Source organism: Lissotriton vulgaris, chromosome 6 (genome assembly GCF_964263255.1).
Source record: "Lissotriton vulgaris chromosome 6, aLisVul1.2, whole genome shotgun sequence".
Taxonomy (NCBI): domain Eukaryota; kingdom Metazoa; phylum Chordata; class Amphibia; order Caudata; family Salamandridae; genus Lissotriton; species Lissotriton vulgaris.
The window spans coordinates 173,615,501-173,633,303 of NC_141694.1; the positions used below are offsets into that span (position 1 = coordinate 173,615,501).

General features: G+C 44.1%; 1 protein-coding gene across 1 annotated transcript in view; it reads left to right on the top strand.

Moving 5' to 3' along the window:
• Nucleotides 1–17,803, top strand: part of LOC147706972 (cysteine-rich venom protein-like) — a 229,107-nt gene that overhangs the window by 32,327 nt on the left and 178,977 nt on the right. The window lies entirely within an intron of this gene.

A 17,803-nucleotide genomic window follows, 5' to 3' on the forward strand; every position in this document is an offset into this window, starting at 1 on the left:
TTTTACATGAGTCCATCAGGAATTTTTAATGCTGTCAGAGGGCTAGGTGTTCCTTGGCGATGACGCCATTTTTCCCTCATAACTTGTGAGGCCTAGTCACCCCCCTTTGAAAATCTAGGGATCTCCAGAGATCTAAAATGGTGTCCACCAACTGCCATAACGGACACTACTGGAGGACAGGTCCATAGGATAACATTAGGGAACTTTCTGGAATTAACTAGAGACTTCTGCAGGTCTCAGGCCACCCTATATAAGGCCAGTGACCAGCAGCCATTTTGTGCTGACCCCAGAGTAGAGGAGTGAGGCAGTGGTGAGAGGAGGTGGACACACTGAGAGCAGCTAGTTTGTCTCTGAGGCTGACAGGTACTTCAGAGGATTGTTCCCCCTTCAGCCTTTGACCGATCCCTCTCTCCAGACAACAACTACTGATCAAGAAATCGAGCTATTTGAGAAGAAAGACCCTTCTAAGACTTGCCCCCATTGATCCCTAGTGGAACGCTCTGCTAGGAGACCTAACTTCCCTGGATAAGACTTCCACCTACCAGCGCTGAGTAGGGAGTGAATTCCAGCCAGGTGTGGACTCTGTGGTGCTCCTGAGGCTTGGTGGAGGAGGCAGGCGGCAGCGGAGCCTGTTGGGACCCTGAGGATAGAGCGTCCCGCTCTGTGCAGCGTTTTTCCTTGGAGCCAAGTGAGGGGAGGATCAGTGGCCAAAAGAGTGGTGACAGCGCGGCGCCAAGCGGGAACACTGGTCCCTCGCACCCGCGCTGCCTTAATCGGCCTCTGTGAGGCGAAGTGAGTCGGCCCCTGAAGAGACGCTTCCAGCGTCGGGCTCGCGCATGCCCCGTGAGCTGTGGATGTCCCCGGAAGGAGGGGCAATAAGGTGAGCAGGCCCAGAGCAGTGCGCGTCGCTGAGGAGGCGGGAGCGGAGGCGGAGTAGTCGAGGAGCGCTTCCGCGCATGACCGGAGGTTCAGCGCGACGGTCGGAGTGACTGAAGAGGCGCCGGAAGGATTCCCGGAGCGCCGTGTCAGTTACCTCGATCCCCCACGCTCGAGCGCTAGCTGAAGGAGCCAGCGCGAGCGAGGGAAAAGAAGGCCCAGGCGTGTTGCTCCGTTTCGCCTTCCCCGCTCGAGTGTCAAAGTGTGAAGCAGACACGAGCGGGGAGGGGAGAGTTGGGGACCCCAATCGATTCACCGCCAGACCCCCCAGCAAAGCGCCGGTTCGGCGGAGCCGAGGCAGAAAGAGGCAAAGACGCCGGCAGGCGCCCTGAGGCAACAGTGACGCGTGGGGACTGGGACATCATCGTCCCCACGCTAAAGTAAGGAGCAGGGAAGAGGGGCCACTAAAGAGTCTGATAACTGGGAACTGCTAGTGAAAATCCTAAGTTGTGAATAGAAGAAATAATAGTTCATTGTAGAACCAGGGTTGATCAAAGCTGGGAGTTAGCTTGATACACCAGAGTAATTATAGAATTGGGTACAGGCTAGTGATACTAGGGTCTTGAAAATTACTACTGAAGCAGGCCAATAACCCTGAAGAGCACTCTGAAACTGTTAGGAAATGTACATGCCAGTTAGGTGATGTAAGTGTGTAACCCTGCATAGTGTAAATCTAACAGGTTTCTTGTAATTTCAAAAGAGTGTCACTTCCTCATTACTGAACTCTTGCCAAGTGAATGTGTTTTACTGCCCTTTTTCCACAGCAGGAAGAGTGAAAAGTAATTTCTCAAAGCAAAAGTGTAATGTTTACTCCTAAAAGAAATTGATGTTGTATCCTGTATGATTTAAATCCAAAGAGCCATATTATTTTTATAAAAGGTAACAGTATTTTTCCAAACAGAGGTGTTGTGTCTTTATTTTAGTGGTTCATCACTGTGTTACTGTGAGTGAGACTTGTAAGTACTTAGCCAACGCCTTGAGTTAGCTGTAGACCACTACTGCGCCAAGCTACCATATGTAGGCTTGGGTAAGCTAGGTCCAACACCTGTCCATCAGCTCAACCAGCTACATACTCCTGTGGGACCTCAATTTCCATCTAGAAGTCACCACAGACCCTAACTCCATGGCCATGCTTGACAGATTCAGCAACCTCAGACTTACACACCTCATCCAAAGACCAACCCACACAGAAAGCCACATTCTCTGCCCTATTTTGTCTTCAAACAACAGAATCACCACCACCCACACAACCCGTCTCATATGGTCCAACCCCTTCATCATACTTTTCAAGATATCCACCCAACAAACCACCCCACTAGAAAAACCCATAGCACCACAAAGACACTGGGATATAATATCAGAAGAAAACTAGACCAAGCCCTCACAGAAACACCCAGCCCACCAGACCTGTAACCTCAATGTCAACACCAAACTCTTCAATAAATGGCTAATTCACTCTGCAACCGCACTATGCCCACCAATAACAAGACCTACAAAAAACAACACATGACCCAGCTAGTACCACCACAGGTAGCTCAAGAGCAAGTGCAGAGAACCTAAGAGAAAATGGAGACTTAACAAAAACACCACCACAAGATCCACATACAAACCTGCCCTCAACCTATACCACCAACATCAACAAGATGCAAACAAAAGGCCCTAACTCTCAGACTTGAAGCCAGCTCCAAAAATGGCAAGGAATTCTTTACCATCATCAAGTTCTCCAATTCCACAGCTGCCAATAACATCATTCCATCTCAAGCACTCTGCACCAAACTCTCAAACTTCTTCAAAAAGAAGACTGACAAGATCTACAACACATTCGACCAAGCATATCAATGTGAATTCCCCCAACTAGCCAAACACTTCCTTCATTGCCAAGCAGCAGCTATGCAACTGGAAGCACCTCCTGAACAAAGAAAGAACCTCTTGAACTGATGAATACTATCCATTCAGGATCCACCTCAGACCCATGCCCCTACTTAATAATCAACCTTGGAAGAACCATCTTCCCAGCTGACCACTATCATCAACACCTCCGTAATATAAAGCCAGCTTTACGTCTTTCTGGAAAAATGCAGAAGTCAATGCCATATTGAAGAAACCAGCAACACAGCCCAACACCCTCCACAGCTGCAGACCCATCTTGCTCCTGCTTTTTCCAGCTAAAGGCATTGGGAAAGCCACCAATATCCAACTCGCAGAACACCTAGAACTCTACCAACACAAAAGACAGCTCTCAATAAGACTTTTGCACTAACCACAGATCAGAGACAGGCCTCAATGTGGCCACCAATGACATCAAATGGATCCTCGACTGTGGAGAAATGTCCTCACACATCCTCCTCGACCTCTCTGCAGCTTTCAATACAGTCTCCCACAAGCCACTCTTCAGGAAAGCTTCATCAAATGGATATCTGCTGACTAGCCATCACGTGGATATCCTCCTTCTTCACAGACAGAACTGAATGAGATAGACTTCCTCCTAAACCTCAGACCCCAAGAAATTATTGTGCGAAGTCCCTCAAGGATTGTCGCTCAGCCCAACACTCTTCAGCATCTACATGACATCATCAGAGCCCACACAATCAACATAATATGCTATGTCAATGCCATACAGCTCATTCTCTCCCTTAACTATACAACCAGAACCCCCAAAGCAAACTTCACAAATGAAATCAGCAACATCAGTGCTTTGATGACAAACAACTACCTCCAGCTCAACACAGACAAAACCAAAGTCCTAATGTTCAGTAGCATCTACTCACCCTGAGGTACTCCTTGTTAGCTCTCTGAACATGGCCCCCAATAACCCCTGCGATACTTGCCAGTAACCTTGAGATCATCCTGGACACCAAACTCTCCTTGAGAAGATAGAGCAATGCCATCTCCTCATCATGCTGCCACATCCTGGGAATGTTACGTAAGATCTTCAAATGGATCCCACGGAACACCAAATGAATGGTGCCCCATGCTTTTATGATGAGTAGACTTGATTACAAAAATGCCCACTATGTTGGAATCCCAGCCGATGCCCTACAAAAACTCCACACCACCCAGAAGGCTGCCACCAGAATCTAGCTGAACATCCAGTGAAAGCCACATCTCTCCATGCCGCAACAATCTCCACTAGTTCTTAGACCAGGGAAGCTGTAATTTAAATCTATTCACACAGGCCTACAAAGCTTTCCACAACACCAGTAAAGCTTACCTCAACCACCGCCTTAGGACCAGTAGCAGAAGACGCCCCTTCTCATACCTCGCAGCCAAAAACTGGAACAACCACCTGAAACTCCTCAGAACCTCTCCCTCCTTCATATAGTTCCGAAATAACAGCAAGACAAGGCTTTTCCAGATTAATCAGATAGGATCTACACCTCAAGCCTCAGGCCTGCCCTACTTAGTGCCTTCTCAAGGGTGATTAGCCATGTTCTACAAATTCATAAAACACAACATTGAAAGGTATGGGTTGCACTAAACATGCTCAAACATATCTGGATAAAAAAGGGTGCAACATAAAGGAGTGTCAATACTTATCAAAGATAATAATTGTTCTTAAACCAGTGACAGGCTTATTTTCACTCTTTTACCTAGTGGTGGCGATATTAGCTCCATACTGGAAAAGAATAAAAAGGTGTTTGCATTGCAGATTGGCTGTATCAAGGGTAAGAAACATAGAATAAAGTTGAAAGAGGGGGTGATCCTCGTGGTTCATAAATTTAGACCCAAATCTTTAATTGCCAGTAGTGATGCTAAAAATGTTTAAATTCATTGTATGATAATTGCATTATTGGGCCTAATGATTTAGCGAGTGAGTTTCAGCAGTGGATATTGTGGGAAAACATTTATTGGAAAATCTATCATTGCACAAATTTGATCACCCTCAGTAAAAATAATGTAATTGATTGTCATCCACTTCCCAAAATACACAAACATTCTGGTGGCGTTTGGTAGTGCATGCTTTTCCCTTTCCATTAAATCTGGTTGCTATTAGGTCACCCTGCTCAAGGCGTCGCTGGACACAGCAACGTTTGTTACTCCATTTGCACTATATACTTATTTAAAATTTCCCTTTGATTCCCCTTTCATTGCCATCATCTGGCAAAATCTTTCAAATGCTCATGGATATTTTATTATGGTGCATAGTTATAGGACATATGTTTCTAGATGACTAGCTGATTTATGTTGGAACGGCTCAGGAAAATAATGAAGTATTTGATACGTTTCAGAAAATCCTCCTTATTGGCTGACTGTTATTGCTGTTTCTTTTTCAACTTTGCACAGTTGGGAACTGCAGTGCAGTCCTTAGTGTGTGTGAGCTAACCCCTAAAACTTGCTAAAATGGGTTAATCCCCAATTGAAAGATTTGACTTTCCAGCGAGGCCAGAGCATTTGGTGCAAGAAAAACTCACCAATGGCATGGGACGTTAAATGTCACCTGTTGATATATGACATAGGTTTTGCCACATGTTATGCCATCCACTAGGGTAACATGGCTTCAAATCTACTTTGAGGTGTAAACTGACTCCTGCAGATTTTGAACTTACGGGCAAACCTTTTAAAATAACCTATTTTGATAGGAAAGAGCCTACTTTCATAGATGAAATAAGCCACCTCCAAGGGCCTTATTACAAGTATAGGTGCTATTTATCACACTTGGTAAATAACAATATCACGGGGTGCATATTTTGGTGTGTAATCCCTTCCGTGCTTATAACGGCCCACGGTGGACATGTGCGCACGACGTCCGGGGGCAGTCCCTACCACGCCCAAGAATGGAATGTCCAGCACTGCAGCGGGATTCCGCTGCAGCCAAGGTGTTAACGCACCAAATCTGCATGATACAGTAATAACGGCATAGTTTTCTCAGGGTTGACCTGCCGAAATTGTCCGACAGTTGAGGTATTTGCCACACTCGATAATCATGTGATATGTTAATTAACACTCAACTCAAAATTCTGACCCGTGCATAAACAATAATCAGGCCACTCGTAGGCTCTGCATTCCACAAAGGAGTGTACCTCATATTTAAAAGCACCAATCACAAGCACATTTTCGTGGTTTACCAATACTGAGTTGTAATTTCAGGTTGACTGTGATGGTGCAGAGGTATGGGCTATTCTAATAAACTAAACTTTTTTGCCTTCTAACTTACTTTCTAAAAGGGAACAGAGCAAGGATGCAGGCTTTACCAGGCAATGTCCTCATGAAGTCAGATTGCCACTGGATGAGGTCCTGCTGAAGCCGTTGGCTTTGGTGAGGGAAAGCTCAGACTGAAAAAATTAAAAAGTCCTCTTGTAAGGTGAAGCATATTGTGGCTTAGCCGGGTCAAGATTACTATCTTTGGAATGAACATCAGCAAAGACATGAATAGTTTTGTTCAAGTTCAGAGTTATCAATAGAAAATAGTAGCTCAGTAAAACAGGGTTTGTGCATTCCTTCAAAAAGTTTGAGAGATACACTGTTAAAAAATTACCATTATGTTCTTTCTGGCGTGAGTGGCACTAAGATATGGCTTAACTAGCACTACTGGTTGCTAGCCATTCTCAAGTGGAAATATAGATGTGATTAAGTATAAGGATAACACTGAAAGGTAAAAAAAACAATCAGGCACATGCATCAAAGGAAAAACCAGTTGCAAATGGGCAGATTCTGAGAATCTACTCCTTTGCGACCGGTATTTTTGCATTTGGGATGCATCATCCCAAATGCAAAAATCGCAATTTAAGGAATCTCTAAATTGTGATTCCTTAAATTGTGATTGCATTTAAGGCATCCCAAATTTAGATTTCTTAAATGCAATGCATGAAAGTAAAAAAATTGGCAATTTCACTATTAGTAATAGCAAATTACCATGAAGTTGAACTTCATGGTAATTTGCAAAAACTTTGAAAAATGCACTTTTGTGCATTTTCTAAAGTTACATGAGGCGCACGCACATACCCTTAGGGCATGTGTGTGTGCAACATATGTGCACTGATCAATTTCAGGGGTGCAACAGGGTGTCATTTTGACACCCATGTACCCTTAAAATTGAATGAGCAATTTGTGTGTACCTACTGGAACTTGCAAATTGCTCATGCAATCTCCAATTCATTCCTATGGGCCTGGAGGCCCATAGGAATGAATGGGACAGCATTCCTTAATTGCGACTATCAATTTTCGAGTAGCAATTAAGGAATGTGTAGGAATCACTATTTTTGTAGCGATTCCAACATGCATAGGCTTTTGCGATTCCTAAATAGGGATTCCTTGAAAATCGCTATTTAGGAATCGCGATTCCTTCTGTTGATGCATGTGGCAGAATGAGTATTACTCCTCATTCAAGTAAAACCTGGGAGAAAGTTGCAATAGACTTTACTAGTCAACATAATTTGTTGGCATTGCATATGAAATAATTCAATGCAATAATTTGCCACGTTTATAAAGTGTATTCAATATGTTTTTGAGAACAGTGGTATAGTACAAATGGTGATATTTTTGGAGGATGTACTTGGAAATGGAAATGTTCCAAATGCCCTGGTCTCAGACAAAGGGGTACAACATGTTAAGTGTTTTAAGGTTCTATGATATCAAGCAGAGAAAAAAAACTGCTCTATCTGTTATTAGTTTGGTTAAACATGGTAATAGATTTTTTAATGAAGTGTTGCTGACTGCTTTCTCATCTAATCTGAATGTGAAAAACCAATCCATTTATGGAAATGCCACTTTTTGCATGATCTCCATTTTCTGGACTGATGCTGTTGTTTTCTTAACTCTGTGCACTTGAACTCTGCTAACCATCCCCTAGTGCTTGTGCAATGATCTCTAAAGCATTTTGAAATGGCCCCAGCTCATAATTGTCACATGTAACTTACCTATAAGACTCTAGTGTATGGTACAAAAGTATACCCATGGCTTGTAAGTTAAATGTCACTAGAGGACTGCAGAACACATAATACTACCACAAAAGTGACTTGGCAAAACATGATTGTAGGCCTGCCACCAATAACCCGGCTGTGCAGGGATAAAATTGCATATTGTGCTTGATAAAATGACCCATTTGACAGGCCCAAACCCCTCTTTTACATATTACAACGTCACACATAGGTAAGCTTTATGCCCAGCAAGAAAGAGTGCAAGGTATTTAAAAGTAGGATATGAAAAAGATTATATTAATACATGTCCTTACAATGATAAGGCCTCAACATACATTTTCAGTGTAGCCTGCTTAGCTATTCCATTGATAAGAAGTGTCATAAAATATTAAAATTAAATAATGTTATATTTGCAAATGAACCAGATACATATTAATTCTCAGACTTTATAAAAAATATGTATTACAAATCCATTTCATTGCTAAAGTCGGATTCGTAATAAATATATTACAAGATTTTCTTTAAAAAAAATCCGATTGTATCCGCCTATAGCTTTGAGACGCCCATTTTCATGAACTTCCAGCTGTCACCCAGGAGCTGACTAGCTAGGTATATGGAGGTGTTCTTCTGACAGGATGGCCAGCTTGGCAGTGCCCAGGGACTTAATTATCTTCACAGAGGCCTACACTGTCACTGGCAGATGTAGCTAACACCTATGCCTGCCCCTTTGTTTCCTTCTAGCCAGCCAGGCACCAACCCCAGTGGGAGAAGAGCTGTTCCAAAAGCCAGTTTAATGTGACTGCAGAATAGGGGTTATAGGGAGGGGATGCACTTCTTAGAAAGATTCTCCAACATCCTCCTGATTAGGCAGGGGAACAGAGAAGGTATCCTGGATGAACTCCATGAGGGCAGCAGGTACAACACCTAGTTGTCTACTCATGTTGGCATCTGCCGCTAGCTACCAGAGACTCAACTTCAGAATTTCTTCAGCAGCAAAAGTATTCCAGAATGCGATCTAGGAAGTTAATGATGACATCCTCAGGCAAGACCCCACCCATAATAACCATCTGCATGTAGTTCTGAAAGCAATTGACTTAGCCAGCCTCACCGCTAATGAAAGTGGCAGTTATTCCACTGGAAACATGTAGTTATTTGTTTCTTTTCTAACAAGGACATCAAATTCGATCCATAGAGTTTATTGATATAAAGGAAGCTCCCAGGACCTCTTCTGTGTTCGAAGTTAGGACCTTCCTCAGCCTCACTACATACTATAAGATGTTCATCTCCAACTTGGGGATGCTGGCATGCCCTCCAAAACACTTCACTAAAACCTCAACTCCATTGGCATGATGGCATACTCTAGATGATGTCTTCCAGGCCAACAAAAAGCACTTCTCCAAGTCACATTGATGGCTTACTTCAACCCCTCGAAAGAGTCTGAGTTGTTGGCTACATCCACTTGTCCACATTGATAAATGAGCCCTGCAGCTCCCGAAATACCAGTTGAACATTGATTACAATCAGAATCTGACAATACTAATGATTACCCTTGAGGCACCCACCAAAAACCATTTGGCGGCCCCTCTAGACCCCTGTCTTATGCTGATAAGTACGCAAACTGTTTTGTGGAAGAAACTGCTTTAAGTCTATATCCTTAAAAGACATTGTAGCGCTATGGCCATAGTCCAATGCCGCCTGGAGATCCAAGAGGTCACTGAGTCAGGAAAATGGAAAGACTCTCTTTGAGATAGTGGAAGGTATGATGGCATCACTCAGTGTAACCTCTCTGCTCTGTGAACTCAGCAACATGGAACCAAACCTCCCCTATCATGAACATCGTCTTGTTGTCCCTCGTTCACTGCGGGGAAACCATGCTAGCCCAGGCACATACACGCCACCAAGGATCAACTAAGGTGGAAATATACTTGGGGCAAAAAGTCTGGTCCCTCCCTCTGGATGGCAGAGTCGATGACTTAATCACCAGGTGCCATTGTAAATCACCAGACAGCCCCTCTCTGGTGGTGACCAACAGCCCAAAAGATGGACCCTGGTGTGATATTAGAGAGAAATGTGTCTCTATACTCAAAGGGCGCTACATGTTGGTAGTCTCAGATGCATTTTCCACATTCCCAGTTGTTAATAGTGCTGCAAGCGACCACATTTGGGCACAGCAGGAGGTGTCTCAACATGACATTTGTGACTTTTGGAATCCGTCAAGGAAGACAAGGGGCTACTATTTCAAAGACAGTCCTTCAAGGACTGTTTGCAGTCCCTCACTATCACCAACAGGAAAATTACACCCTGCAGAGTCAAAGCCAGTGGTAAACACACTCAATAAAACCATCTGCATTGGCTGTCAACAAGTGAATATGGAGGATTCGATCCACAAGACCCTGGGTGCATAATGATGCACTCCTCATAGCACTACCCAAAGAAAACCTGTGGCCATCTTGCTTGGAGGAGCAATCTGAGACAGTCTTCCTCATGCTGCACTATGGACTTCTGCGCCTTTATACAGCCACCACACAATGAAGGAGAGCAAGAAAGAATCAAAATGCCAGTGTAGCCGGCAAAGCTAGGGAGTCAAACATCCATTTAAGGTACTGCCTTCTTGCACGTGATCCAAGCCCCAGTTGGAAGTTCCACTAGTCGGTCTTCGGAAAGGCACCATGGAGACAGCAATGAAAACACAGACTGTATCACAAGGAATGTGTGCTAAAATTGGCATTGACATCGATAAGGCATTGGTCGGCATCAGTTCCAATGAAGTTGTAGGCAGTCAGTCTTTGATGCTTCTCTGGAGCTCGGGTCCTCACATTTAGGATTAGGTAGCGGTACACAATGACATCAGCCAAAGGCTCCAGGTCCTCAGTAACAGCTCTTGTGGATCAGGACTCATTCCACAAATGCACCAGCAGAGTCCAGGGCAGGTCCATTTGAAACTGATCAGCAGAGCTCTTATATAAAAGTTGCTTCTTGCAGCTTTTGTATTCCTATAGTTTAACAGAAAGTCAGCCAAATGACCATTGGAGTCCATGTATGGGGTACAAGTGCAGGTCCAGCACTTAGACTTCTCCTCACAGTCTTCCACATGTCCAGTAGTGTTCTTAAAAGAATGCTCAGGAGTGCAACATTGATACCTCACACTACCCTGTAGATTGGGGTGACTCCTGGCCTCCTTTTAAACATCACGAAAAAAGTTTCTAGGGGTAACACTATCCACATTTGTAGTAGTATGCAAGTGGCCAAATAATAACAAATCCCACAGTGTCTTCTGTACGTAATATCAAGTTGGCAGAAATCTTTCCTCCCTTGTGCAGAGCTCATACACCCACCCAAAAGTAAGCTTCTTGAAAGGACAGTAGTCCGCTCTCCACTTGCTCTCGGTTTGTTGGAGGGCAAGCTTCAGGTCTGTCAAGGTCTTACAGAACCAACGCTGTGCATCGTGAGGACGCTTGTTCATAAGCCTCTTTAAAGGAGCAACAATATCCCTAGCATCTGCAAGCCAGGTGTGAATATTATTGGCCTGAATATGAACAGACAGAGGGGAGCCTGTCTTATCCGACAAGGAGGGAATTGTAGTGGCCAATGAAAGACAAAGCGAGGGGATGTCTACTTTGCCCCAATTCCGGATGAGTGGGCAGGTAGTGGGGGGCGTTTTTGTGACTGGAATTCTAGAAACAGTAAAAAAAATAAAGAAGTGATCGGACCAAGCACATGGTGAAATCTGAAGGTTTAGGACATCCTGATTTAGGGACCACAGCTGATCCAGGATGTGACTCTTAACATGAGTAGCGGCATGAATGTGCTGAAGGAAATTTAGGCCAACTAATAGGTCTGTAAACTCCCTATACGAGGCACTTTCATGTTGAGTGTGGGGCCAGTAATTAAAATCTCCTATTATGAGGGTTCTAGCATGATTAATTGCTAGTTCAGCCGCTATGCTGCTAAAAGAATGCAGGAAACCAGGCGACTGTCCTGGAGGACGATAAAAGAGGGCAACAGTAAGGGGAAGGGTGACCGACTCAAATTTGAAAATTACATACTCTACCGACTGTATGGGGTGCATGATAAGGGAGCTAACTTTATAAGCATGGGAGATTATTGCAGTCACACCCCACCTAGTTTTCCCCTGTGGATCCCATGGACCCCTTCCTTGCGGGAGGGGTCCATGCCACAAGCGTGGAAACAAATCAATATCCTCCTGCTGCTAAAGAAAACCACTGCTGATCTTGAGGTAGTCAGTAATTTCCGGCCTATCCCACTTCTGCCTTTTTTTATCTACGGCAGTAGAGAAATATGTTAATGGAGTTTTAAATGCCTTTTTGGAATCCAATCATTTGTTGCACCCCAGCCAGTCAGGTTTCAGAGCTAATTATAGAACTGAAACAGCTCTGCTTGAGGTTGCTGAAACTATTAAAGCTACCCTGGTGGTAATGCAGTCTTGGTTTTACTGGATTTTTCTGCACCTTTCGATACGGTGCCACACAATATATTACTGCAAAGATTTAGGGAGAGCGGTATTAGTGGCACAGTATTGAAATGGTTTACTTCTTCTTTTTTGGCTAACCTCTCCCAAACTATCTGGGTTCCTCCTTTTACTGCAGAGATCACCTTTCTGAAAGTGGGTGTCCTTCAGGGCTCTATATTGAGCCCCACACTAAGCCTTTCTGATTATCTCCTGAGCTGACTAAAAGTAATCCAGAACGCTGTGGCAAGGGCCATTTTCTTGATTGGGCCCAGAACCCATACCTCTCAGCTTTTGTCCTCTCTGCACTGGCTTCCAGTGCAGAAAAGAATACACTTCAAGGCCCTGGTCCTGGTTTTAAAAGCTTTCCACAAGTTTGGAGCACCTTACCTTGGGGACAGATTTCAACCTTATCTTCCCCGACGCACTCTGAGATCTTCTTCTCAACTGCTGATTACTGTCCTTAAGGTTCAATTTTCCCGGCTAGGGGGTAGATATTTTCATATTGTGACCTCTAGCTGTGGAATAGCTTACCTTTTTCTATCAGACAGAGCCCTAATCTCCTTATTTTCAGAAAAAGTCTGAGAATGTGGCATTTCCAGCAGTGAAGTTCTGTGTCGCGGCTGCATATGGTTTGATGTTATGTGGTCTTTGCGTTTTGTTCGAGCGCTGGGACACTCCTGGGAGTAGCCGCGCGCTATACATGTATAGATGAACATAACATAACATATGAGTGGCCAGTTCGGAAACATAAATATTAAAAAGGGTGGTGCTCAGCGAGGATCCAAGTGGGACCCCACATGGTAGAGTAAAAGGTGAGGTTCCGAAGTGGCCTACGGCCAGTGTTTGAGTCCTGTCAGAGAGGAAGGTGATCAGCAGGGATACAGACTTATTTTTGATCCCTATCAAAGGTAAACATTGGATCAAAGTTTTATGATCCACTGTATCAAAAGTGGTGGATAGGTCAAGGAGAACAAGGGCGGCAGATCCCCCTCTGTCTAAAGCAGCCCTTATCCCTTCTGTGGCTTTCTGGGTAGGGTCCAAAAGATGATTATCTTGAATCCATTTTGAAAGATTTGAGTTTATGATTTTTTCGACAAATTTAGCCGGGAGGGGGAAGATGTGAGACAGAGAGGTAGGTTGAACTCAGAATAGTCTTTTTATTAGGGCAAAGTCTATTTATTAGGGCAAAGATGGAAGCTTGCTGCCATTCTGATGGAAACATGCCTGCTAAAAACATCATCTTAAAATGTTTTGAGAAGTTGAGGACGATGAAGTCCTTTGCTAGTTTAAGTATCCTGAGGGGGCGGGAGTCATAAGGGGACCTGAGTTTTGCTCCAATAACGAGGGATGCCACTTGATTAGGAGAAGTGGGAGAAAATCCGAAGAGAGGGCGGTAGTACCTGATCATTGGAGGCCAAGTGATGCGAGTTACCAAATGTATTGAATAGTTGGTTAACCTATCTTTAAAGCAAATGCTAGGGTATCACAGAAGTGTTTGCTATGTGTGGTTGCCTTGCTTTATGGGCGGAGGTGAGCTTGGTGACCACCTGAAAAAGTTCCTTGGGGGAGTTTGAGACATTTTCAATCATGTGTGTGTATCAATTACTTTTTTCTTTGATTAGAAGATTTCTATATGTGGCTAAAGCTAATGTATTTCTTTGGCATATTAATGCTTACAACAGCTCCTTTCCTGACTGCAGGCTTACTTCACCTGCCTGAGGGCTGGGGAAACCATGGGGCAAAGAATCCTTCCTATTTTAATTATAGGAATTAGGAGGAGCTAACTTAAGAATGGTGGAGTTAAGGCAGTCCATTTAGTGTGTGGATGCTAGGTCAGCATTTGGAGGGAGGATAGGTGATTATGTGCCAACATCTTTGGTAGAAAGTCAATGTCTAGCTTGTTCCAAGCTCTGTGATTGATGGACTCAACTGGATTGGCATGGTTGTAATGTTTGTGAAATGTAATAAGCTCAAAGATAATGGCTTTGTCATCATACCAGCTGAGCAGGAGAACTTTTTTAAACAGTAATGTGGGGGTTTCTAGTGAAGAGGCCATCTAGGGTATGTCAAGCTGAGTGTGTGGATTTCCAAGAGGGCTTCTGTGTCTTTGTCCTCTTCGATTTCCAGATGAAAATTGAAATTTTCCAGAATAGAGAAATTATCAGACTGGAAGCTGTACTCAATAGTGACTGAAAAGTATTTATAAAGTTGTTTTTAGTGCGAAGGCGGTGATATATAAGTATGCCTTTAAAGGTCAACTGCTTATGGCAACCTAAGCTAAAGAAGAGCGCTTCACAGTCAGTGGAAGGGGCAACAGTACAATTTGCAGTAAGACCACTGCAGTGTTTCAGGGAAAGGCCTCCACCTCTTTTTTAAGATCTATTGAGTTTGAACAGCGAACGGCCAGTCGGGACGGCCACCGCAAAATCCAGGTGGGATGCCTCACCACCCCAAGTTTCAAGGTGATCAATGTCCAGCAGATCTGCAATTTCATACTAATGTTTGGGCAGGTAACGTTCATTGATTAAGGCAAGATGAAGCTTAGTTCCATTTTTATTGGAGGGAGGCTGCCCATGTGAAGTAGTCAGTGGGTGTAGTGGCAGTCCTGTTATATTTTTGTTGCACTTAGGACATATCAAATCTGGAAACTGATGCAGAGGCCATGCAGAGATTAATATAGTGGGGGGAGCAAAGAGGTCATAGAAATAGATTGGTCTTACCTGAATATTTAATATTGGCATCTTGATGATGGGGGGAATGTGAGGTGATGGGGTATATGGTGAGGAGTCAGGGGCTCCGTGGCATGCTTTAGTGCAGGGGGATAAATGCAACATGAAACAATCTTCTACAGGGCTGAGTTATGCAGGTCACAGTACACCTGGCAACTGATTTTTGCCTCTATGGCTGTGTCGGTTTGGGCTGAGACCCGCGAATGGATGAAGTCATGGTGGGCGGATATAGCATGATGAAAACTGGAGCAGGTTACTGAGGTGCACCAGGGCTAGCTCCACCTCGTTGCCATTTTTTTGCGGAAGACCTGTGGGCCAAAATGAAACAGGTACAGCTGCTAAATGAGAGACCGAGTTAGGGAGTGCATTCAAACACTCCAAGAGTGTGTTGGCAGGCAGGGCTTCTCCCCTTTTTATTGCTTGCACCTGACCTCTAACGTGGAGTTGGAGTATGCATAGCCCTTAAAAAGCCAAGGCAGAGCCTCACTCACGTTAACATTGTATTATTATACCATGTCAAATTATGTAATAGTATGTTATGTTATGAAGATTTGTATAGCACACTTATCACCCAAATGAGTATCCAGTTCCTAGAGCAGATGTGTAGGTTGATCAGAGCTCCTAGTTTTACAAAGAGGTCTTCAGTTTTTTGTCGAACGCGAGTAGAAATAGGGAGGCCCTGATGTAATCAGGAAGGCTATAACAGGTTTTGGTGACGATGTAGGAAAAAGAGTCCCCTCCTGTTTTGCTTCTGTGGATGCGTGGTATCTGTGCGAGGCATATTGCGACTGAACGCAGTTACCTGATTGGATGTTGAGGGGGCAGGTTTGACATTCTAGAGGGCTTTGTAGGCATTGATGAGCAGGTTGAATTGGTGGAGCTTTCGGATGGTTAGCCGGTGTAGCACTTTGAGGTAGGGCTTGGTGTGGGCGCTGCAGGGAGCCTTAGAGTATGAGGCTGGCAGCGGCGTTCTGGACAGTCTGGAGTCTTTGTAGGAATTGGTTTGAGATAATAGCATGGAGTGTGCTGCTGTAGTGCAGCATGCTGGTCATGAGGTCCTGGGTGACTATGCATCTGGTGTTTGTAGGATGAGGAAGCAGGAAGAGGGTTTGGCATTCAACTATTTCACCATTGAGATTCTGTCATCTAAAGTGATTCCGAGGTTTCTGGTGGTGGGTGTGGGTCCCAGTTTAGTTGACCTCCAGGAGGAGTACCACAGAGAGCACTTGTTGCTGAAAATCGAGATTCCGTTTTGTCAGTGTTGTGTTTTGGGCACTTCTGTTTTATCCAATTTGCCAAGCTTGACGTGTAGGTTGTGACGTTGGTCCTTGTGGGGTGGGAGAGAATGAGGTGCGGATTGCCTGCATAGGAGTCAATGTTGATTCTGTTGGATACATTGGCAAGTGGTGCCACGTAGACATTGAGGAGGGTAGGGTGCAGGGATGACCCTTGAGGGACTCCACAGAAGATGTTCTTGGTTTCGGAGGTCTATGGCGGGACTCTAACTCATTGAGTTCTGTCGGAGAGGAAAGAGACTAGTCATCTCAGAAAGAAAATGAAAGACTTTCCTTGGCAACAAAAAAAAAGAATGCATGAGAACGAAGTCGATAGGTTCCTGTTGTCATACTTCACTGTTTTATAATGTGTGTAAAATCTTTATTTGGATAAAAGAAAATATCCTTAAAAGCATTACAAATTGAATTCACAAATCGGTACATTGTAATTAAAATATTTCAAAACGTATCTCACCACAATTGAACAGTAAAAACTGATCAACACCTGTTACTCGAATAGCACCTTGAAATTCAAAACAATTGAGTGATAGACACAATAATACTTGGTAAAAGAGCAGAAGAATTTGATGTACTGACATTCGACAGCTAAAACTCATCATTTGATTTTTCCCTTTGTATTAAAACTAAGTGCTAAGATGCAGCTTAGGTTGGGCCTCTGGGCGGGACAAACTGGGGGGTTTACTGCTCCTTCCACCTTTGCTGTAAAGATGCGGTGTGCATCCCGAATATATGTTGTAAAGGCAATGTTCAGAGCTATGTTTTTTCTTGGCACAGGGAGATGATAATTGCCTGTCTACAAGTCCGAACGCCCAACCTGTTCCACTCTGCTCTGAGTTTGCGTCTACGTTGAGTCATAAATGAGGGGCATAAGCAAACCATGTGCTCTAGCGTTTCAGTTGTCTTGCCACACCCCCTACATGTTAGATCTTCCGAGGTGCGCAGCTATGTGGCCAGGTCTTTTAAGAATCGCCAAACACCCAATCTGATGGCCAGAAAACTCCGCTTTAAGTGCAATGAATAAGTACAGGAGAGATAAGTAGCCGGAGATATGCGCCCGTAAGAGTTCATGACTGACCCTGCATGGCTGCGTCTGCAGAGATGCGCTTTACCCATAAGGAGTGACCACATTCTGATGCTTTTTTTAATACTAGTTTTAAATGCTGTCGTACTGGGGTTGAGGGCCCATAGATCACCAGCAGCTATTTCATGGATGGAGTCTGTAAAAAGGCGGCCGTACGAACCCCTAGGCTTCTTCTGACTGATCTCCAACCAAACTAGAGACTTCAAAGTACCTATCGCTGCTTTTCTAAGTTTGTGACAAAAATTTTGATATGTGCCGGTGTTAGAAGCCTCATGATTTAATAAGCCCAGTTCTAGCCTGATCCAGGCAGCAGAGGCAGATTTGGGCAGATGTAGAACTTTTTTGTAAATCTTGGTCACAAGTTGGTTCAGAGTTGTATTTAGCTTACCCCTAAATATTTCGATGCCATACGTCAGGGTGGGACCGATTTTTGC